The sequence below is a fragment of the Echinops telfairi genome, unplaced genomic scaffold (assembly GCF_000313985.2).
Source record: "Echinops telfairi isolate 266 unplaced genomic scaffold, ASM31398v2 ScPeMD7_7;HRSCAF=31, whole genome shotgun sequence".
Classification (NCBI taxonomy): Eukaryota; Metazoa; Chordata; class Mammalia; order Afrosoricida; family Tenrecidae; genus Echinops; species Echinops telfairi.
This window is the reverse complement of record NW_022103904.1, coordinates 17,474,505-17,482,974: the sequence shown is the minus strand read 5'-3', so window position 1 is coordinate 17,482,974 and position 8,470 is coordinate 17,474,505.

Below are 8,470 nucleotides of genomic sequence, written 5' to 3'. Positions count from 1 at the left end.
AATTTAATACTACACTTTGTAACCTTTGAATTTAATTAGAGTACGTTGTAATGTACCCTCTTTAAATCCCTCATCTTGGCTACTGAAATTCGTTCCTTCCTTTCTTTGGTTAGGTTTTCCAATGGTCTATCAATTGTGTTATTTTTTCAAAGAACCAGCTTTTAGCTGCATTGATTTTTTGCATTGTTTTCTTAGTTTGCCTCTCATGTATCTCAATCCTGATTTTATTATTTCTTTTCTTTTGCTATTAGTAGGATTGTCCTGTTGACTCTGCTCTAACTGCTGTAAGTTTTGTGCCAGCATATCAATTGTAAGTCTATCTTCCTTTTTCATGTGTGCAACTTTTGTTTTTAAACTTCCTCTAATAACTTCTTTTGCTGTGTCCCAAAGGTATTGGTACATCATATGCTCATTCTCACTGGTTTCTAAAAACTTCGTAATTTTGTCTCTGATCTGATCAAGTACCCACTCATTTTACAGTAGAGAGTTATTCATCCTCCAATTGTTTGCCCTTGTTTTCTTTGCTCTTGTTGATTTCCAGCCTTATGTCATAGTGGTCCAAGAGCAAAGTCTGAGTTACCTTAATGTGCTTGAATTTACATAGGCTCAACTTTTGTCCCAGCATGTGGTCTACCTTCCAGTGTGTGCCATGTGAGCTTGAGAAGAACTTTTTCGCTTTTGGGTGAAGCACTCTGAAAATGCCATTCAGGCCAAGTTGCCTAATTTTAGAGTTTATTTCTGAAGCCTCCTTGTTAAATTTCTTTCTTTCTTGGGGAGTGGTGTGCCCACTATGATTGTTGAATCTGCCATTTCTTTTTTCATCTTTTGGAGCATTTGATTGCTGGATAAATATATATTTATTATGCTCACTGATTCTTGGTTTACTGTTCCCTTGAACATTATATGGTGCCCCTCTTTATCTCTTGTTATGGCTTGCACCCTGAGGTCAGTTTTGTCAGAGATTAGGATTGCAACACCTGTGCTTTTTGATTTGCCATTTGTTTGGTATTTTTTTCTCCTACCTTTGAGTAGGAGAAAAATAGTCTATTTTTGTCTGATAGCTTGAGATGTGCTTCTTGTAGGCAGCAGATCAATGGGTTGTGTTTTTCTAACCCAGTCTGCTAATCTCTGATTTTAAAAAGGCAAGTTCATTCCATTGATATCCAGAGTTATTATCTCCATCTGTGGTCTCTGTGATGTCATCTTGTACCTTTTGTTTTGGGTGTTTTCCTACCTTCCTTCTTATCAGTGAGTTGTACCTGTGTTTGTGGGGTTCATTCTTGCCTTCTTTTCACCATTGAGCCAATGCTCTCTTAGTTGCTGTTTTTAATATGTTGACCTCTAGGTGGAGTTGCTCTATGTGGTCATCTTTTATTTGTACATGGCGATTGTTGTTCTTTTGCCCATATAGGGTTGCCAATTTTTTTTTGTAGAGCTGGGTTTCTTTGAACATATTCGTTGGGTTTTCCCTGTCGTAAGAGTTTTACTTCTCCATCTATTTTGATAGGTAATTTGGCTGCATAGAGTACTTTGGGGCTTGCAATATTTTCTTTCAACTTTCAGAATATGCTACTTCACTCTGTCCTCTTTTTCATGGTGTCCCCTGATAGGTCTGAGCATATTCTTATTTGAGTACCTTTAAGTGGAAGCATTTTTTTCCCTAGCAGCTCTAATGATTTTTTCCCCCTCATTGTTGGGTAGTTTAACTATTATATGCCTTGGCAAATTCTTCTTGGGATTCAGTCTAGCTGGTGTCCTTTTGGCTTCCTGAATGCTTGCCTGATTTTCATTCATTAAGCAGGGGAAGTTTTCCTCTAGCAATTCACTCGCTATTTTTGCCATTGACTTCGTTGTGTCTTTTTCCGGTAGTCCAATTATTCCAATGTCCCTCTTCATAGCAACAGGCATTGTTCTCAGATTTTCTTCAACTTCTCTGATTATTTCGTTTGATTTTCTTTACTGTTTGTTGAAGTCTGTCTGGTTATTTTTGAGGTCACTGGTATGGTCCTCTGGTTCTTCTAGTCTGCTGGGGAGGTCTGTGAATTTGTTATTTGCTTTTGTTTCCTCTTCCCTTAACTCTTGTATTTCCCTTTGGTGCATAGCTTTTATCTCCTCTATTGTAGTGTTTTATCCATTTCCTCTATTGTTTCCCTCATGCCCTGTATGACTCCAAGAAGTATTCTGAAGATTTATTTCTGTGACAGATCAATGTCTGCATCTCCTATGAATGTCATTAGGTTCAGGACTTCCTCTGACTTTGCATTTTGTTTCTCCTATTTTCTTTTTGATGTGTCGAGGCAGGTTGCTGTCTCTGTGTTGTTTTAGATGAACTTGGTGCCATTTTCCCAGGAGTCAAAGAGCCCTGGACTCTCTTTGGGAGATTGGTAGGAATGCTTCTGCAGGCTTCCTGTAGCAACTGCCCTGGGGAGTTGGGTTTTGGCTTTGTCCCACTGAGGTTTCCCTCTTACCCTTGCCTATGACGATTTTGCTGTTTGGAGGGTGGGTTGGATGGCCTTCTTAGTCTTCAGGCTCTGTGGTCAGACAGTGTTGCGTTCGAGCACAGCTTGGGTTTCCTTAGGAGTCTGTTTGCAGCTGTGGAAGCGTACCGCAGTGATCTCTATGGAGCTTCCAGTGCAGGCTGCCTGCCTGGTCCCCATCTTGCCAGAAATCCCTTTTTTTGCTGTTTTTGTTTAGTTTGTAATTTTTCATTTATTTTGTAAGTTTGTTCTTGAATTTCAGATATTTGTCTTGAGACTTTTGTGTTTTCTTTCATTTTATGTTCCGCTTTCTTGATCTTTCAGTTCATTGATGGTATATAAAGATGATTCTTTTGAATTTCTTTTTAGGTGGTTTCAATGCTGTTTATTTCTTAGAAATGTGTTCTGGCTGTGTGTTTTGGTCACTTTTTGGAGTTACTCTATCTTGTTCCTTTTATGAAGGGAAATTGTTGTCTCTGAAACTGTGGTTTTGTTTTTAATTGGTGGTTGTAATTTGGTGTGTTCTTAGTGCCTCACTATTTGCTTCATGGTGGGTGTGATAGAGAATATGAGTGTGTCTGTCTTTCTCTACTTATGTTCATGTTATGCAGTTTAGGGCAGGTGTGGCATGTACTGACCACTGTCTATTGGCAATTAGGTGGTATAAGAGTGGGCAGTAATGAGCTCAGTTTTGTGTTAAGTTGGCTTTGCTACAATCCTCATTAGTTTGGCAGTAATGCCTCACCCATAATGTGACATAACATAATGTAGTGAGCAGTGTGAGGAGATTAGGTAGAGTGTAACCCCTTACCCAAGTCACACCCTGATGATATCTCTTTGGGAGTGTGACCTACTTCATACATATAAATAAATGCTCTTCCTTTTCTTCCTGCAGACCTAGATCCTTCATTTGGCTTCCTGGGACCTGGCTGGAGGCCCACCACGTGGTGCAATGGCTCTGGGATTGACTGGTTGCCTGGCATATTACCTGCTGACACTGGGAACCATAAGAGCCTAATATCTGACTTGATGGCATCCCTCTGCATTTCCTAGCCATGGTATTCCTGCTTCACCTTCAGGCTTTATCCTATTGCCTCCAGATTAGTCTACACACTTCCTTATTCCCTAGCCTTGCGAACTGTATGAATTAGGAAAGGTCTCCACCTCAGCATCTGACCCATAGGCTTGGGCTGGACTGGGCTTTCCTGCTCTGCAGGTGTGTGGACTGTTCTCTTTTAAAGTTACATTTTATAAGTATATAAATGTCACTGGTTTTGCTTCTCTAGGTAACCAAGCTTAACACAGTAATGGCCCTTACATAGTGGTTGGGGTTGCAGAAGAATGTGTGGGCACAGTTGCTGTCTTACATCAGATGAGACACAGATGAGCTCAAATACAAGAACAATTGTGAGGATGGCATGGGATCAGGCAGTGTTCTATTCTATTGTACATAGTGTCCTAATGAGTGAGAGTCTACTCGATAGCACCTAACAACATCAAATGGGATAAAGACAAAGACATTCAAAACATTGAAGAGAGAAAAAGTTTATTGATTACAAATTAAAAGTGTAACATTTTTATACTGCATCAAATAAAAGATAAAATAGATTTTTTTCAATTTTTGCACTTTTTTGTCTGTCCAATGCTTCCAAATTATACTAGACTCTTTGGCCCTGGAGTAAATAGAAATTGAATGTCACATTTTCAGGCCAGGGAAGTACAATTCAAGTAAAAGATGCAAAAAGTATGATTTAGGCCCCTTATTGTCCAAAGGGGGCTACAAGAATTCTGCTCAAGGGTTAAACCTTGATTTAATTGAGCCTATTTAATTTCATAAAGCTATTCAACCCAGGTTGAATAGGTTTAGGCAATTTCCTATCAATATTGCTAGCTGATTTTTGAAGACTTCTTTTTAATTTCTTTAGCTCAATGGACAACAGATAGCATTAGAAAGTGAAAACTACCTGTTTCTTTCAACTTATTTTCTTTTTGACCTAAGTTAGAATTAGTTTTCTATTAGTGTTAGAAGAGAAACAAATTCAGGTTCATGACAAATTATTGAAATTAGCAAGATAGGATTTTTAATGTCAGAGAAAATATGTTACTTAAATTATTCATGAGGTTATTACTATTTAAGATATATGAATTACAATTAAATAAAAAACATTTGAATCATGAGTTATTTAAACTATGAAATTTCTAATTGTTTATTGTTCTTAATTTTAATAAAGCTCTTTAACACACAAAAGAGCCAATTTCACCTGGAAACCCTGAATAGCTTACATTGTAGCTTTTAAACTGCATTACCATAACTTTTCAAAGGAGCCAGTCAAGTGTGTGTACATGTCTTATATTCAAGTTCATTGCAAACTCATTGACAGTTTGGTTGGCCCATTGGGTTCTATTCAGCTTTGACTGTAGCAATTTATGTTAGAAACTTATTCTATCCAATCTGCACTAGACTTCATAAAGATCAAGTGAAGGAGATGAAGTTGGTTTTCAGCTCTCTGAGCACTTGTTTTCTTTATCCTTTTCTGCTCTGGCTGAAGCCTTTCTTTAAACCTTCCCTCTCCTCTGTGTGTCCTGGCTTCAGACACTTTTACTTTTCTTCAAATCCAACCACTATAGTGAGTAAATAGAGACATTCTCACCATAATACAAATGACAGCTGTCATGCCAGTTTGTTATTTATTCAGGATTGTCTGAACTTTAATGGGCTGAATAAATAATAATAATTAAAGTCCATTCGGGGGCTTATTTTTTTGTTATTTTTGTTGTTGTTTTGTTGTATTTGGGGGCTTATTGTGTGCTGACTACTAGGCTATGTTCTTTGCTCACATCACCTCATTGTACTTTTGTCACAATATTTTGAGTGGGCAGTCACTTTCTAGGTGAGGAATTGAGAGCAGAGAAGGGAGACTGAGATAGTTAACGTTTATTGTGCCAACATGGCCAATGAACACATGTGGGATTAATTGAAGGGCAGAGAGATAAATGGCATGGTGAGCCTCACCTCTCTTGTCTCTTGCTCTTTGATCATCGGACCAGTGGCTGCCTTGCTTGTTCTGTGCCTCAATTTGCAAGCTACACTACCTGTGGGACACCTAACCTATGGACTGTGTCATTGTAATTTGAAGTTCCTTCAAGACCAGCTTCGCCACACCATTGGAATTTACATCTGGGTGACTGTTGGTGACCTGTCTTGCTGTTTGCTTCCTGTGCCCAGATAGCCTGAATTTCTCTACAGAGGACTACCTGGCGGCCCTCAAGACTTGAAGGACTGCCAGTGTCTCACAACTGTCTCACGGGAGTGAATTGCACTGAGCCATTTGTACTGCTTTATAATTTAATTAACTGTGTATTTCTTATGTTATATATCTATCTGTATAAATATATATATAAGTATTAGCATTCTGGTTTTGTTTCTCTAGTGAACCCTGTCTAACACAGAGACAGTTTGGCAAAGGTTAGTTTGACAGTAAAGTAAAAGAATGGGGTAAGACAGGGAGGGGTGACAAATAGCAAACATTGGGAGAACCTCCAGTTATCTATCATAAAGTCAAATATTATTTTTATAGACTGATAAGCATGTTATTCTTTATGCATAGTGAATTCAGGAAGGCTTAATGCATATAGGGAGTCTCTGAATGTTGCAAATGGTTAACATGCTTCACTGATAACCTGAAAGGCTGGAGGTTTGACTTTACCCCCAGGCACGTTGGAAAGAAGACTTGGCAATCTGCTCCTGAAGAAGTCAGCATTGAAAATCCTACAGAGCACAAGTCTTCTCTGACTCACATATGTCACTATTCTTCAATACACACTTTGGGTTTTGACACAATGACCACTGATTTACAGGTGGCAGATATACAGTCACCAGTTCTCTTTGGAGGAAACTTCAATTTTAGAGAAGGTCTCTGAGGCTTCATTCCCAGGATCCTTATTTAAAGGTTCTTTTGGTAACTCAATTACTTCCTCATTTAATGCCTGATAAGGTCATTAAACTCCTATTTTCTTAAAAAAATTTCACATCTAAGTGAGGAACACATATTAGTTCTAAATTCTTTAATCAGACTTCAAGTAATAAATTGCAAATTTAAGTGTCCTAACCCACTTTGTAAGCCTTCCTTCTGTTCCTAGGCTTTCTTTGTGGCATGGATCAAAGATCACATTTCCCACATTCTGTACCCTCACTGGGTTGTATCCTCTCACATGTGTATTGAATCTTTATGATAAGCAAATAATCAGAGAAGGTGGTTCATATAAAGGAGAGCATGACAGGAGAATTGGAGGAAGGCTTATTAGCACCCTATGATATGCAGCTGACACAACCTTCCTTGCTGAATGTGATTAGGTCTTGGAGCCCTTCCTGATGGAGATCCAGGGTCACAGCCTTCACTGTGGATTACAACTCAATGTAAAGAAAACCAAAATCCTGACAATGAAACCATTAGGTAACATCATGATAACTAAAAAGAAGAGATAAAAGTTGTCAAGGATGTTGTCTTGTTTGCATCCAAAATCGATGCTCATGGAAGCAGCAGTTAAGAGAGAAAATGATTCATTGCATTTGGGTAAATCTACTTTTCACGACTTTGTTAAGTCGTGAAAACCAAGAATGTTAGTTTGAGGTCTAAGTTGCACCTAATCCAAGCCATGGTATTTTCACTTGCTTCATATACATGTGAAAGCTGAACATTCAATAAAGAATACCAAAGAAGAATCAATGCATTTGAATTATGGTGCTGGCAAAGGATATTGAAAGTACCGTGGGCTGCCAAAAGAACAAATAAGTCTGTCTTGGAGAAAGTACAGCCAGATGCTCCTTAGAGGCAAAGATGGTGAGGCTTTGATTCATGCACTGTGAACATGTCAGGAGAGACCGGTTCTAGAGAAGAACACTCTGCTTGGTCACGTAGAGGGGCAGTGAAAAACAGAAAGGCCGTGACAAGATGGATCGACACAGTGACTGCAACAGTGGGTTCAGGCATGGAACCGACTCAATGGCATCTAACAACAATACCCCCTGTTTTGTGTGTGTCTAACAGAAGGATGATGGAAACTGGCCCTGAGGGCTTTTTCTTCTCATGGCCCTGACTACACTTAGATATTTAATGCTTCCCTCTGTGTACATGTTGTCTACAGAATACAGGGATGTGTAAAAAGTTGTTGTATATATGGGTAGCTGGTAGAAGAAGAGAGAGCGGTGGGCTCAGCAAGTGGCTTGTTAGGAAGGGTGGCTGCACCATGACAATAAGCCATAGATGATGGTAAGAATTCTGGGCAATACTCTGGGAACAGAAAGTTGTCTAATCATTAGGAATATGCATGCAAGAAAAGTATGAGACCACTGAAGAGATCTTTGCTGTGGCTCTTCGACATGGGAAGTTGGTGCGTTTCAATGAGCATGTTAACATAGCCAATTACAAGGAAGCAAAATAGCATGGTGCATAAATGTTGATAAGATGTCTACACTCAATAATTCAGGTTCATTGGGTAGCACCATACACTCAAGTTGTTTTGAGCCTGGCTAAATGGTAGAGAGGAGATGAGAGATACTATTTACTTACACAAATCTTGTAAAACTTGTTACCCCTAACCTCATTGGTACAATTGTGATATAAATCCTAAACTCATGGAATTGTTCCGTGAAAGTCGTGGATAGAGCAAGAGAAAGCACCATGGCATAAAGGAGTGCTGAAAAACTGGCTGCTATGAAATGAAAGAGGTGCGGGTAGTTCACTAGTAAATGGCTCACCTTCCATGTCAGAGACCCATTGATTCATGGACATTGCACTTCATGCACAGCCACCAACCATCTGTTAGGGGGGTGCTTTTTTTGTTGCTATGTTGACACATTTCAGTGATGCTTCCAGACTATGATAGACTAGAAGGAAAGTGGTGGTCTACTTCTAAAGTTTTCATCCACAATGAAAACGTTGTGGATTATAATGGTCTGTGTTTGGATTGCAATGGTCTGATCCACAAATGCA